Source organism: Physeter macrocephalus, chromosome 16 (genome assembly GCF_002837175.3).
Source record: "Physeter macrocephalus isolate SW-GA chromosome 16, ASM283717v5, whole genome shotgun sequence".
Classification (NCBI taxonomy): Eukaryota; Metazoa; Chordata; class Mammalia; order Artiodactyla; family Physeteridae; genus Physeter; species Physeter macrocephalus.
In genome coordinates, this window is record NC_041229.1 from 50,668,494 (window position 1) to 50,684,750 (window position 16,257).

Genomic DNA, 16,257 nt, shown 5'->3' on the forward strand with positions numbered 1-16,257 from the left:
CACCATAAGGTTGGCATTATTTTCTTTGTAATTAAAAGGTATTTTGTAAGGAGGTTTTGTAAGTAATGATTCCTTGTTAAGCTTTTTCCTACTGGTTTTAGCACTTGATTTTTGAAAACCATCATCCCTTCTACGTATAATATTTTGCCTTCTACAGTAAAGAACGACTTTCTCATATTCTCTCTCCTTGTGTCTGTCTGATTCTCTCTCTGTCTCCCTTTTTCTTTCATCAGTATAGATACATGGATTTCTACATTATTCAACTTTTCCAGAGGTTTTTTAGTCATTATTTCTTCATATACTTTTTCTATACCATACTCTTTCTCTTTTTCCATAACTTCAGTGACACAGATATTAGATCTTTGTTATTGTCTCTCAAGTTCCTGATACTCTGTTCATGTTTTTAAAAATCTTTTTTTAATCTGTTGTTTAGATTAGATCATATCTATTAATTTAAGTTCACCTACTCTTTTTACTATTATTGTCATTTTGCTGTTGAGTCCATTCAGTGGGTTTTTTTCCTTTAATTTCAGTTATTGCATTTTTCAGTTCTCAAATTTCCATTTTGGTTTTCTTTGTATATTTTTCTTTGATAAATTTTCCTACTTTAAAATTTGTTTCAAGAATGTTTGCAGGGCTTCCCTGGTGGCACAGTGGTTAGGAATCCACCTGCCAATGCAGGGGACACTGGTTCGAGCCCTGGTCCGGGACGATCCCACATGCCACGGAGCAACTAAGCCCGTGAGCCACAACTACTGAGCCCGTGCTCCGCAACAAGAGAAGCCACCACAATGAGAAGCCCACATGCTGCAACAAAGAGTAGCCCCCACTGGCCACAACTAGAGAAAGCCCCCATGCAGTAATGAAGAGCCAACACAGCAAAAAAAAAAAAATTGTATTAAAAAAATATATATATGTGCAGTTAGTCATTTGATTATTTTTCTAGTAGATGATTTAAAGTCTTTGAATGATAATTGCAATGTTTGTGCCATCTTAACATGGGTATGAGTAGATTGTCTTTTCTCACGAGAGTTCAACCGTTCACGGGTCTTCCAATGCTGAATAATTTTCAATTGTACTTTGGACATTTAAATATATGTTCTGAGACTCTGAGTCTTATTTAAACCCAATGGGAAATCTTGATTTTTTTGTTTTAGTAGGCAGTTTACCTGATTAGGGTCATGCTGCAACTTCCAAATCTCCTTCTGTGGGCTGAGATTTCAAAGTCAGTGTAGATTTCAAAACCATTGTAGAGAGCTTTGCATCTGTTTCCAATGTGCACCACCCAGTGGACAGTGTGGGACCTTAACAGTGGTCTGCAGTTAGTTCATTTCTCAAAGTCTTAGGTATGCTGTTAATATGTATCAGATTCATGCATCTGTGGCATGGATTTGAGCCCAGAGTTCATAAATAACTTCATGGGATCAATTCTCCAAGATCCTCTGTTTCTGTAACATCCCCAGTACTTTGTTGTTCCTCGGAGCCCTCCTTTACAGGTGGATCCCATCCTGTTGGAACTACAGCACTACTGAAGGGAAAGGAAAATTATCTTCCTTTAAAATTTTGGCTCCTATGAGTTTCCATTGTAGACTGCTTGTTCTCTATCTCTATCGCCACCCTCACAAGATTTCTTGGGGGTTGGGGTACAAGGAAATGGAGGGAAAAGAAAAAAATGTGGGATTTCTGCACACTTTCTCTGTGTTAAATATCCCCCCTTCAGTTCTGCCTCCTAGAGCTAGAGTGGTTTTTCTGGAGCTCTCTTAGCACCATGGTGCTCACTTCAAGATTTGGAGCTGTGTTGATTTCAAGCCATTTATATTTAAATTTATATTCTATTTAAAATATTTGTACAGATAAAGTAATAATCTTATAAAAATACAACTGGGGATGATCTCATTTGGTGATTAAAAACAATCTGAGAACTTATATGAAAGTGCACAGTGGCTGGACCAAATAGCTCTCGTGCCTGGGCTCCTCTTGTTGTGTCTGGCTCACCTAACATAACTGGATGCTCTATCTGGAGATTAGTGGGAAGCTATTGAAAGATTTTAAGAAAGGCATTTGTACTGTAGGAGGCTATTTTGGTGGCACATAGGCGATGCTTTGGAGGGAGAAACGGTAAATGTGGAGACATCGGTTAGGAGGCTATTTGAGTAATCTGGACAGTGGTAGTCAGAATAATGGCCCCAAAGATATCCAAGTCCTAACACCCAAAACCTGTGAATGTTACCTTGTATGGAAAAAGAGACTTTGAAGAAATGATTAAGGACCTTGGAATGTGGAGATTAACCTGGATTATCCAAATGGCCCAATCTAATCACATGGGTCCTTAAACATAAAGGGCTTTTCCCAGCTTATTGTTAGAGAAAGATATTGGAGGAGAGCAGCTGGGTCAGAGAGATGCTAGATTACTGGCTTTGAAGATAGAAGAAGGGGACAACAAGCCTAAGAATATGAATGGTCGCTAGAAAGTGAAAGAGGAAAATAAATGGATTCTTTCCTAGAGCCTACTGAAAGGAACACAGTTCTGCTGATTCCTTGATTTGAGCCCAGTGGGACCCATGTCAGACTTCTGACCTATAGAATTGTAAGAAAAAAAATTGGTGTTATTTTAAGCTACTAAGTGTGTGGTAATTTGTCATGGCAGCCATAGGAAACTAATTCATAGGCATAAATTGTTGGCAACTTAAACAAGGCTACTAGCACTCAAATGGCTGATTGGAAAAATATTTAGGAGGTGGAATTGATAAGACTTGGTGATAGGTGGAAAATGTGTGAGAGGTAGAGAGAGGGCAGAAAGGGTAAGAGTACTCAAAGATTTTTCTCATAGTGGGGTGCTACCGTAACAAATACCAAAAAATGTGACAGTGGCTTTGGAACTGGGTAATGGGTAAAGGCTGGAAGGGTTTTGAGGTGCATATACGAAAGGCCTAGATTGCCTTGATGGTGGTATCATTCACTGTGATTGGTCACTTAAGAGGGAGAAGAGAAGTTTAGTTTTACATGTGCTGAGTCGGAGAATCCTGAGGTCACCCTAGTGGAGTAGCCAGTTGAATTAATTTGATCTATAAGTTTAGAGCTTAGGAAAGAGATTCTAGGTATAGATTTATAGTGTGGGGAGTAATCAATATATAAATATAACTAAGGTGGATTTTCTTGGGTTGCAGCATCAATGGGTAATTGATAAGGAGAAAACAGCCTGTATAAACAGAACTGCTTTAAATAATTAGCTCCGAAGGAGAAAGGGAGATTCTGTATTTGGGACAATGTTTGGAAAAGGATGTGAGTTGAAGGAGGGTTTGGGGAATGTACTGAGTATGTGTAAATGTTGATTTAAAAGACCATTATGAGAGAATATCAAGGCAGGAAAGGAAGACGAAAATGAGTAGACTGACATATTTGCAGAGGAGGTTGGAATTTGGCATAGGAGGAGATGCTCATCTTCTTCATGAAGAGGCTCTGCTGTTCAATTGTAGAAGGAGGAAATAAGACAATTATGGCATGGACTAATTACCAATAGACAGTAGGCCTTATCAGTCTAAGAATGGCTCTGGATCCAGGAAGCTGGCATTAAAGTTATTGCAATTCATACAGTAAACGTGGGTTCTCTAGCCAGTTTCTAGCTGGTTTGGTTTTAGGCAAGTTATTTAACCACTGTGACATTTAGTTTCATCAAATACAACATGCCAATATTAATTAACCCATTTTATTGAGTTAATGTGAATTTAGCTGAGTTATTACAGTAAAAGACTTGGAGCAGTGTTTGCACAGAGGAAGCACAATAAATGTTTGCCATTGTTATTAGGTGTTACAATTTTAATTGCATATTTATTTTTGCCTTTTTATGATGGATTTCCCAGTGTAACCTTTACACTTCTGGATGTCATAGCAAGGGCACTCTTGACTTGTACAAAACTGTGAAGATAAGAACACAACCATAAACTGGTAGTAACCTTGAGCACTGTTTTTGGAGCCAGTCTGTCTGACTTGAGTTTACTCTTGGATAACTGATTTGGTATCTGTTTGAAGATAAGAAATAAACTTAACTTCTTCAAAAACTCATCTTAAAAAGTGATGGGATGGGTTTATATGATTTCTCATCATATTTCTAAATCTCATATGCTGTGACTTTATTCCACATGAAATACATAATTAGCAAATAGAATATAACATTATATGAACAAACATAGTTTCTTTCCCAACATAGTTATCCCATATTCTTTTCCTCTGATGCATCTGATTATGCACAGTTCTAAACAGTTCTTTCTTCAGGCTTTGATGCATACTCTACTTTGATATGATTATATTGCTGTATATTATTTATTATGCTCCAGTATTCTGCTTCGTGCTGCATGAAAAGTAGAGGTGAATAAAATGCCTATGAAATTACACTGAAGTAAAAAGGCAAATAAAATTAGGAGATATAAATAAACAGCTCAGAAAATTATTTCTATGGTAAAGTTTTGTGTTATTTTTATTGTTTTACTAGTTCCTTCAGTTAGTAAATATCTTCAGGGAACTTTGTGTTATCTCACCTTGATGGAAATGCGGGAGGGTGTAATGATGCAAATATTACAATTACTATTATAATTGTTAAGTCCTGAACAGTTTATACTACTCTTCACATCCATTATTACATTTAATATCTATCACAGTGCAATGAAATAAGGAGGGGCAGCCTTCGGAGAGTACCTTGAACCTAGAAAATGTTCCGTAAATGTTTACTATGGGCTAGTCTTGTAAGATTATTTATTGTCCTTTAAAGATGCAGATTCAAGGATATAATGATTCCAGTCTGGGCTTTCTTATCAACTATGCAGCATTGAGCCTGTTGGTTAAATTCTTTGGTCTCAGCTTTCTCTTCTCTAGGTTAGATGCAGGATTGGTAAACTCTAAGGTCTGCTCTTTCTATAACACTCTGATGTGGACCACAGTTACTTAAAACTATATCCATTAGTTCTCTTTTTTGACTAAAATTTTTGGATTGCACTGAATCTGCAAGGTGACCATTTTATATGGACAGATTCTGAAATTTAACTATTCTCATTGCTCTTACTATTCAATAGATGGTCAGTAAGAGTATTTTGGAAGACCAAGTGAGTTGATGATTGGGGCAGACCAGTGTTGCCTGGAGCAACTCTTGCCAATCTATCGGGATAACTTGGGTTGAAATCTTATAGTTACACTACCATAGCACTTGACACTTGGAAGTGAATAATATTGATGGAATCCAGTCCACATGGTGATTTTAGTTCACTAAGAAAGTTTTAATCTGCTGAAGGGTTTCATATTTCTTTTATGCCTTAGATTGAGAAAGTGGCCAGAGAAGTGGTTTTGGATTTTGAGCACAAAAATCCAATGTAGAAAGTAAACTAGAAGGTAGAGATGATCTCAGTGTCCCTGAGATCTGGAGAGGGGGACCCTCAGACACTTGCTGAGTGACTGGCTATTTTTGTTTGGCCCCAAGACAGCAGTGGCTTTCCTGATCTTCATTATAGATGGGAATTCGGATCAATCTATGCCTTTCTCTAGGCTCTAAATTTCTGTCTTGGGTAGACAGTTCTTACATATCAGTACATAGCTGTGGACAAGCCTCTGTTTAACTGCAACTTTTTTTTACAATTGCCCATTTACTTATTTAAGACCCATGATGGCAGAGACCATATCTCTCTGATTTTTTGCTTTATTTCTGGCACCTTCTATAATACCTGATGATAGCAGTCACTCAGTAGTCAATTGGTGAGTAAATGTAAAATAAGAATTTTAATAACCCTACTCAGGGGTCAAAGAGATTTCAACTTTGAAGGGAGCCTTTATTTATTTATGGGTGGAAAAGTGGAGGCTTAGAGTAGTGATGGTGCTTCCTGAAAAAGAGAGGACTGTCACTGTCTCAGTTGGCAAAGCAGAGAATACATTTTCTTTACAAATACCAGAGCATACAAAATTGGATTATTGGATTTGAATTTCCTGTTTTTAAGATTTCATAAAAGGAAAACTAACCAGATACAGAGCTGAATCAGCAAAATATCAGATTATTTAAAATGGCAGTTGAGAAAGTATGTGAGGAGCATTACAGAAGAGGGAAGGGAAGTGGTGCTGGTTGAAGATTAGCTGAGGCAGTGAAGGGCATGATTTTGGCTGACACAGCAGACACAGCATGACCCAAAGTCAAGGACAGGGGAGAGAGGCAGGGGCTTAGAGATATTCTGTACGAACCTCCAGGCAGGTACCGACAAGGAGATCAAGACGTGTTTTTACTGTTAAGCAGGGCCAGTGTGAAGGTCAGAATTTTGATCATGAGAAATTTTAATTACTCAGATATTGATCAGAATACCTAGAAACCAACTACAGAGGGAGAGTTTGAGAACAGGGCTGGATTTCTTGGATGCAAGCTGGAGGACCTGGCTGCTCTTCCTAGGCTCTGGTCAGTTGCTATTCTAAGTACATCCTAGGAAAAAAGCCAACTATGATAATGGGTTAGACGTTGGGGAGTGGCAGTGACTGCAGTATTATTAGACTTTAAATGTTAAGTGAAAGAAGCATTAAAGGAAGTTGATTTTGTAGGAATGTGTATAAAGCTCTAAGGATTTTTGATGGAAATTTTATAATGTAAAGGGAAAGAGGGAAAGAATATTTAAAGGTGAATTGAAGTGCTTCTTTAAAATCAATAAAGAAAATTAAAACTCTTTAATGATCTTAGACCGGTAAAATAATCTCAGAGCCAGGACCTGCCCAAGTATATCAGGTGTCTCTCTGACCTTTGAAAAATTGCTTTTTTTTTTTTTTTAGTTTTCTTTTTTAAAAAATTTTATTGGAGTATAGTTGCTTTATAGTGTTGTGTTAGTTTTTGCTGTATAGCAAAGTGAATCAGTTATACATATATCCACTCTTTTTAAAGATATTTTTCCCCATACAGATCATTGACATATACAGGTTACTATATATAAAATAGATAACTAATAAGAACCTACTGTAGAGAAAACTTCCAGGAGAGTGAACACAGGCAGGTACTGCAAGAGTGATGCCCTCAGAAAGAGATGGAAGCTTCCAGCCCTTTCGCCATATGCCTTCATTTGTGCATCTCTTCCATCTGGCTGTTCCCTGAGTTATATCCGTTGTAAGAAACAGGTGGCATATAACTTCCTTTCAAATTCACTGAAAGAGAGAAGTTTAAGATTTTCATCAGAGGGACCTTCAAGATGGTGGAGGAGTAAGACGTGGATATCACCTACCTCCCCACAAATGCATCAAAATTACATCTACACGTGGAACAACTCCTAGAGAACACCTACTGAATGCTGGCAGAAGACCTCAGAATTCCTAAAAGGCAAGAAACTCCCCACGTACCTGGGTAGGGCAAAAGAAAAGAGAAAAAACAGAGACAAAAGAATAGGGATGGGACCTGCACCTCTGGGAGGGAGCTGTGAAGGAGGAAAAGTTTCCCCACGCTAGGAAACCCCTTCACTGGTGGAGACGGGGTGTGGGCGGCGGGGGGAAGCTTCAGAGCCACGGAGGAGAGCGCAGTAGCAGGGATGCATAGGGCAAAGTGGAGAGATTCCCACAAAGAGGATCGGTGCCGACCAGCACTCACCAGCCTGAGAGGCTTCTCTGCTCACCCACCCGGACAGGTGGCAGCTGGGAGCTGAGGCTCTGGCTTCGGAGGTCAGATCCCAGGGAGAGGACTGGGGTTGGCTGAGTGAACAGAGCCTGAAGGGGGCTAGTGTGCCACAGCTAGCCAGTAAGGAGTCCGGGAAAATGTCTGGACCTGCCTAAGAGGCAAGAAACCATTGTTTCGGGGTGCTCAAGGAGAGAGGATTCAGAGCACCACCTAAATGAGCTCCAGAGATGGGTGCAAGCCGTGGCTATCAGCACGGACACCAGAGATGGACATGAGATGCTAAGGCTGCTGCTGCAGGCACCAAGAAGCCTGTGTGCAAGCACAGGTCACTATCCACACCTCCCTTCCTGGGAGCCTGTAGCCCGCCACTGCCAGGGTCCCATGATCCAGGGACAGCTTCCCTGGGAGAACACACAGTGCACATCAGGCTATTGCAACATTATGCCGGCCTCTGCAGGCTTGCCCCACATTGCAATTATAACTACCATGCCCCTCCCTCCCCCCAGTATGAGTGAGCCAGAGCCCCCTAATCAACTGCTGCTTTAACTCCATCCTGTCTGGGTGAGAACAGAAGCCTGAGGGCAACCTACATGCAGAGGTGGGGCCAAAACCAAGGCTGAACCCCAGGAGCTGTGCCAACAAAGAAGAGAAAGGGAAATTTCTCCCAGCAGCCTCAGAAAAAGCGGATTAAATCCCCACAATCAACTTGAGGTGCCCTGCATCTGTGGAATATCTGAATAGACAATGAATCAACCGAAAATTGAGGTGGTGGACTTTGGGAGCAACTGTAGACTTGGGGTTTGCTGTCTGCAACTGATTTGTTTCTGATTTTTATGTTTATCTTAGTATAGTTTTTAGCACTTGTTATCATTGGTGGATTTGTTTATTGATTTGGTTTCTCTCTTTTTTGTTTTTATTATTTTTAATTTTAATAATTTTATTTATTTTAATTATTTTATTTTATTTGTATTTTTTTTCTTACATTTTCTCTCCCTTCTGACCTGTGTAGCTGACTGGGTCTTGGTGCTCCGGCTTTGTGTCAGGCCTGAGCCTCTGAGGTGGGAGAGCCAAGTTCAGGACATTGGACCACCAGAGGTCTCCTGACCCCAAGTAATATCAATCAGTGAGAGCTCTCCCAGAGAACTCTGTCTCAATGCTGAGACCCAGCACCACCCAATGGCCAGCAAGCTCCAGTGCTGGATGCCCCATGAAAAACAACTAGCAAGACAGGAACACAACCCCACCCATTAACAGAGAGGCTGCCTAAAATCATAATAAGTTCACTGACACCCCAAAACACATGACCGGATGCAGCCCTTCCTACCAGAAAGACAAGGTCCAGCCCCACCAACAAGAACACAGGCACCAGTCCCCTCCACCAGGAAGCCTACACAGCCCACTGAACCAACATTACCCACTGGGGACAGACATCAAAACAATGGGAACTACGAATGTTAAGCCTGCGAAAAGGAGACCCCAAACACAGTAAGTTAAGCAAAACGGGAAGACAGAAAATATGCAGCAGATGAAGGAGTAAGGTAAAAATCCACTAGACCAAACAAATGAAGAGAAAATAGGCAGTCTACCTGAAAAAGAATTCAGAGTAATGATAGTAAACATGATCCCAAATGTTGGAAATAGACTGGAGAAAATACAAGATATGTTTAACAACAACCTACAAGAACTAAAGAGCAAAGAAACAATGATGAACAACACAGTGAATGAAATTAAACATTCTTTAGAAGGAATCAATAGCAGAATAACTGAGGCAGAACGGATAAGTGACCTGAACGATAAAATAGTGGAAATAACTACTGTGGAGCAGAATAAAGAAAAAAGAATGAAAAGAATTGAGGATAGTCTCAGAGACCTCTGGGACAACATAAATGCACCAACATTCAAATTATAGGGGTCCCAGAAGAAGAAGAGAAAAACAAAGGGACTGAGTAAATATTTGAAGAGATTATAGTTGAAGACTTCCAAAACATGGGAAAGGAAATAGTCAAGTCCAGGAAACACAGAGAGTCCCATACAGGATAAATCCAAGGAGAAACACGCCAAGACACATATTTATCAAACTATCAAAAATTAAAGAAAAAATATTAAAAGTAGCAAGGGAAAAGCAAAAACTAAAAAACAAGGAATCCCCATAAGGTTAATAACAGGTCTTTCAGCAGAAACTCTGCAAGCCAGAAGAGAATGGGAGGACATATTTAAAGTAATGAAAGGGAAAACCTACAACCAAGATTACTCTACCAACAAGAATCTCATTCAGATTTGATGGAGAAATTAAAACCTTTACAGACAAGCAAAAGTTGAAATTCAGCACCACCAAACCAGCTTTGCAACAAATGCTAAAGGAACTACTCTAGGCAAGAAAAACAAGAGAAGGAAAAGCCCTACAAAACCAAACCCAAAACAATGAAGAAAATCGTAATAGGAACATACATATCGATAATTACCTTAAATGTAAATGGATTAAATAATCCAACCAAAAGTCACAGACTGGCTGAATGGAAACAAAAATGAGACCCATATATATGCTGTCTACAAGAGACCCACTTCAGACCTAGGGACACATACAGACTGAAAGTGAGGGGATGGAAAAAGATATTCCATGCAAATGGAAATAAAAGGAAGGATGGAGTAGCATTTCTTATATCAGACAAAATAGACTTTAAAAGAAAGACTATTACAAGAGACAAAGAAGGACACTACATAATGATCAAGAGAATCAATCCAAGAAGAAGATATAACAAGTGTAAATATTTATGCACCCAACATAGCAGCACCTCAATACATAAGGCAAATGCTAACAGCCATAAAATGGGAAATCAACAGTAAAACAATCATAGTAGGGGATTTTAACACCCCACTTTCACCAATGGACAGATCATCCAAAATGAAAATAAATAAGGAAACACAGGCTTTAAATGACACATTAAACAAGATGGACTTAATCGATATTTATAGGACATTCCATCCAAAAACAACAGAATACACATTCTTCTCAAGTGCTCATGGAACATTCTCCAGAAGATCATATCTTGGGTCACAAATCAAGCCTTGGTAAACTTAAGAAATTGAAGTCATGTCAAGTATCTTTTCCCCTCACAATGCTATGAGATTAGATATCAATTACAGCAAAACAAACTGTAAAAAACACAAACACATGGAGGCTAAACAATACACTACTAAATAACCAAGAGATCATTGAAGAAATCAAAGTGGAAATCAAAAAATACCTAGAAACATATGACAATGAAAACACAATGACCCAAAACCTATGGGATGCAGCAAAAGCACTTCTAAGAGGGAAGTTTAGAGCAATACAATCCTACCTCAAGAAACAAGAAACACCTCAAACAACCTAACCTTACACCTAAAGCAATTAGAGAAAGAAGAACAACAACAACAAAAAAAACCCCAAAGTTAGCGGAAGGAGAGAAATCATAAAGATCAGATCAGAAATAAATGAAAAGGAAATGAAGGAAACAATAGCAAAGATCAATAAAACTAAAAGCTGGTTCTTTGAGAAGATAAGCAAAATTGATAAACCACTAGCCAAACTCATCAAGGAAAAAGGGAGAAGACTCAAATCAATAGAATTAGAGATGAAAAAGAAGAACAACTGACCTTGCAGAAATACAAAGAATCATGAGGGTTTGCTACAAGCAACTGTATGCCAATTAAGTGGACAACCTGGAAGAAATGGGCAAATTCTTAAAAAAGCACCACCTTCTGAGACTGAACCAGAAAGAAATAGAAAATATAAACAGACCAGTCACAAGCACTGATATTGAAGCTGTGATTAAAAATCTTCCAGCAAATAAAAGCCCAGGACCAGATGGCTTCACAGGTGAATTCTATCAAACTTTTAGAGACGAGCTAACACCTATCCTTCTCAAACTCTTCCAAAATATAGCAGAGGGAGGAACACTCCCAAACTCATTCTATGAGCCCACCATCACTGTGATACCAAAACCAGACAGAGATATAACGGAGAAAGGCCAATATCACTGATGAACATTGATGCAAAAATCGTCAGCAAATACTAGCAAACAGAATCCAACAGCGCATTAAAAGGATCATACACCATGATCAAGTGGGGTTTAATCCCAGGAATGCAAGAATTCTTCAATATATGGAAATCAATCAATGTGATACACCATATTAACAAACAGAGGGATAAAAACCATATGATAATCTCTATAGATGCATAAAAAGCCTTCGAAAAATTCAACACCCATTTATGATAAAAACTCTCCAGAAAGTAGGCACAGAGGGAACTTACCTCAACATAATAGAGGCCATATATGACAAACCCACAGCCAACATCATTCTCAATGGTGAAAAACTGAAAGCATTTCCTCTGAAATCAGGAACAAGACAAGGATGCCCACTCTCACCACTATTTTTGAACATAGTTTTGGAATCTTTAGCCTCAGCAATCAGAGAAGAAAAAGCAATAAAAGGAATCCAAATTGGAAAAGAATAAGTAAAACTGTCACTGTTTGCAGATGATGTGATACTATATATAGAGAATCCTAAAGATGCTGTCAGAAAACTACTAGAGCTAATCAATCAATTTGGTAAAGTACCAGGATACAAAATTAATGCTCAGAAATCTCTTGTATTTCTATACACTAATGATGAAAAATCTGAAAGAGAAATTAAGGAAATATGCCCATTTACCATTGCAACAAAAAGAATAAAATACCTAGGAATAAACCTACCAAAGGAGACAAAAGACCTGTATGCAGAAAACTTTAAGACACTGATGAAAAAAATTAAAGATGATACAAACAGATGAAGAGATATACCATGTACTTGGATTGGAAGAATCAGCATTGTAAAAATGACTATACTACCCAAAGCAATATACAGATTCAATGCAATCCCTATCAAACTACCAATGGTATTTTTCACAGAACTAGAACAAAAAATTTCACAATTGGTATGGAAACACAAAAGACCCCGAATAGCCAAAGCAATCTTGCGAAAGAAAAACGGGGCTGGAGGACTCGGACTCTCTGACTTCAGACTATACTACAAAGCTACAGTAATCAAGTATGGTACTGGCATAAAAACAGAAATATAGATCAATGGTACAGGATAGAAAGCCCAGAGATAAACCCATGCACATATGGTCACCTTATCTTTGATAAAGGAGGGAAGAATATACAGTGGAGAAAAGACAGCCTCCTCAATAAGTGGGGGTGGGAAAACTGGACAGCTACCTGTAAAAGAATGAAATTAGAACACTTCCTAACACCATACACAAAACTAAACTCAAAATGGAGTAAAGACCTAAATGTAAGGCCTGAAACTATAAAACTCTTAGAGGAAAACAGGCAGAACACTCTATGACGTAAATCACAGCAAGATCCTTTTTGACCCACCTGGTAGAGAAATGGAAATAAAAAAAAAATAAACAAATGGCACCTAATTAAACTTAAAAGCTGTTGCACAGTCATGGAAACCATAAACAAGAGTAAAAGACAACCCTCAGAATGGGAGAAAATATTTGCAAAATGAAACACCTGACAAAAGATTAATCTCCAAAGTATACAAGCTGTTCATGCAGCTCAATATCAAAAAAACAAACAACCCAATCCAAAAATGGGCAGAAGATCTAATTAGATATTTCTCCAAAGAAGATATACACATTGCCAACAAACACATGAAAGGATCCTCAACATCAGTAATCATTAGAAAATTGAAAATCAAAACTACAATGTGGTATCACCTCACACCAGTCAGAATGGCCATCAACAAAAAATCTACAAACATTTGATGCTGCAGAAGGTGTGGCGATAAGGGAACCCTCTTGCACTGTTGGTGGGAATGTAAATTGATACAGCCACTATGGAGAACAGTATGGAGGTTCCTTAAAAAACTAACAATAGAACCACCATATGACTCAGCAATCCCACTACTGGGCAGGTACCCCAAGAAAACCATAATTCAAAAAGAGTCATGTACCACAATGTTCATTGCAGCTCTATTTACAATAGCCAGGACATGGGAGCAACCTAGGTGTCCATTGATAGATGAATGGATAAAGAAGATGTGGCACATATATACAATGGAATATTACTCAGCCATAAAGAGAAACGAAACTGAGTTATTTGTAGTGAGGTGGATAGACCTAGAGTCTGTCATACAGAGTAAAGTAATTCAGAAAGAGAAAAACAAATACTGTGTGGTAACACATATATATTGAATCTAAAAAAAAAGAGGTTCTGATGAACCTAGTGGCAGGGCAGGAATAAAGATGCCGACGTGTAAAATGGACTTGAGGACACTGGGTGGGGAAAGTGTAAGCTGGGACGAAGTGAGAGAGTAGCACTGATATATATACACTACCAAATGTAAAATAGATAGCTACTAGAAGCAGCTACATAGCACAGGGAGATCAGCTCGGTGTTTTGTGACCAACTAGAGGGGTGGGATAGGGAGGTGGGAGAGAGATGAAAGAGGGAGGGGATATGGGGATATATTTATACATATAGGTTATTCACTTTGTTATACAGTAGAAACTAACACAATATTTTATGGCAATCATACTCCAATAAACATGTTTAAAAAAAAAGGAACCTACTGTATAGCACAGGGAACTCTGCTCAATATTCTGAAAAGTTGCTTTTTATGACTTTACATGTCTGGTTGAGTGAATGGGCTTTTATTAGGGTCTTGGTCTCAGTGGGTAGTACCATATCAACAAAGATATCCTAATATATGTCTTTGAAATTTTTTGCTAGACTTTGTAATGGCTCTGCAACTATGCTTCTTCTCCAGTCCTTGCCTCCCTAAAAGTATAGCTTCTTCAAAGATGCAGAATGCTGTTTCTAAAACAGGTTTGGTAGTTTCACTTCTTTGTTGAGCTTTCATCATCTTGTATAGCAAAGACAAATCTTTACAATTTGGTCTTCACTCACTTCTTTGATCTCAATGTTTGCTGCTGTTCCCTTACATGAATCCTGCATTCTAGCCATGCATAAATCTTTTTAACTTTAGAATATATTTTTGTTTTTACTTTGGAATAAAATTAGATTTAGAGAAACTTTGCGAAGATGGAGTAGAATTTAAATATACCCCCACCAGCTTTTCCTATACTTAGCATCTTACACTACCATGGTATATCTGTCAAAACCAAGTAACAAATATTGTTACATTACTGATAAACTTTATGCTTCATGTATAGATTTGCAGCAGATTCTCCATTAATGTCCTTTTTCTCTTCTAGGGTCCCATCAAGGATACCGCATTGCATTTAATCATAACATCTCCTTAATCTCCTCCGGTATGTAACCATTTCTCAGATTTTTCTCATATTTTATGACCTTGAGTATTTTGAGGAGTACTGGTGTTCTGTAGAATGTCCGTCAATTTGGGTTTGTTTGATGTTTTTCCTCATGGTTAGACTGTAGTTATAGGGTTTTGTAAAGAATACCACAGAGATGACAAGCCCTGCTCATCACATCATATCAAGGGGAACATGCTATCAACATAACTTATCACTGAGATGTTAACCTGGACCTCTTGCTTAAGGTAGTGTTTGTCAGTTTTCTTCACTGTAAAGTTACTAATGTCCTCTTTCTATACTCTATTCTTTGCAAGTGAGTCACTAAGTCAGCCTACACTCAAGGGTGAGGGAAAGATTAAGCTCCACCCCCTGGAGGGAACAGTATACCATTTATTATTTGGAATTCCTCTGTAAAGGCAATTTATCTCCGTTCCCTTATTTATTTATTTATTTATTTATTTACTGGCTTAGTCAATAAAGTATTTATATCAGCATGATCTTATGAATATTCAGCTTCTACTTTGGATTATAATCCAATACTGCATTATTTATTTTGTTGCTCAGTGTGTTCCAGCTTTGGCCACTGGGAGCTTGAAATCGTTGGCTCAGACTTTCGAATGGCTGGATTAGTAAAGACTGCTGTTTTACCAGTAATGAAACCAGCTCAGGCCTGCCTAAGCCAAAAAAGGAAATTTGTTAGACGTAGGAACATCCCCAGAATCTTTGAGCTAGAATACACCTAGGTCTCTGAAAGACAGAAATGGATATTTAGAAGGCAGTCAGAATCCTTACTTCTCTCTTCTACTTTATTCACCGTGTCTAATTCATTTTTTTCTCCCTTTGCAACCTCAGACCACATGGTGGGACATAGCTGCTACTGCAGAGCTACTGACTTCATGTGTTTAAGTTACAGTTACATAAGGAGAGTGATATGCCTTTCTTAAGGCCCCACATCAAATTATTTGGAAAAGAAATTGTATTGCCTAACTAAGTTTAAATGTGCACTTTTGGTCCAAGAAGCTATGGCCGGGAGTGTGGTGTGGGTCATGAAGTCCAAACTTGTCTCTAGGGGTACACACCTGTGTCAGTGTCATAGATTAGGGAGGCCTTTCCTAAGTAAGGGTGTATTGTTTTGAGCTTTCCAGGCACCAGTAAAGGGTCCACGGTAAACGTATGTGGCCTTAGAATGCTGCTTCCTCTACCTTAAATTCACTTTTACCTTTGATTTGCACAGAAGGCTTCCATCAATCATTACTTCTAGGATATCATCTCTGTCCAACTATTTCTCATAGTTATACTCGTGTGATCACCTACAAAATTTTATTATTAG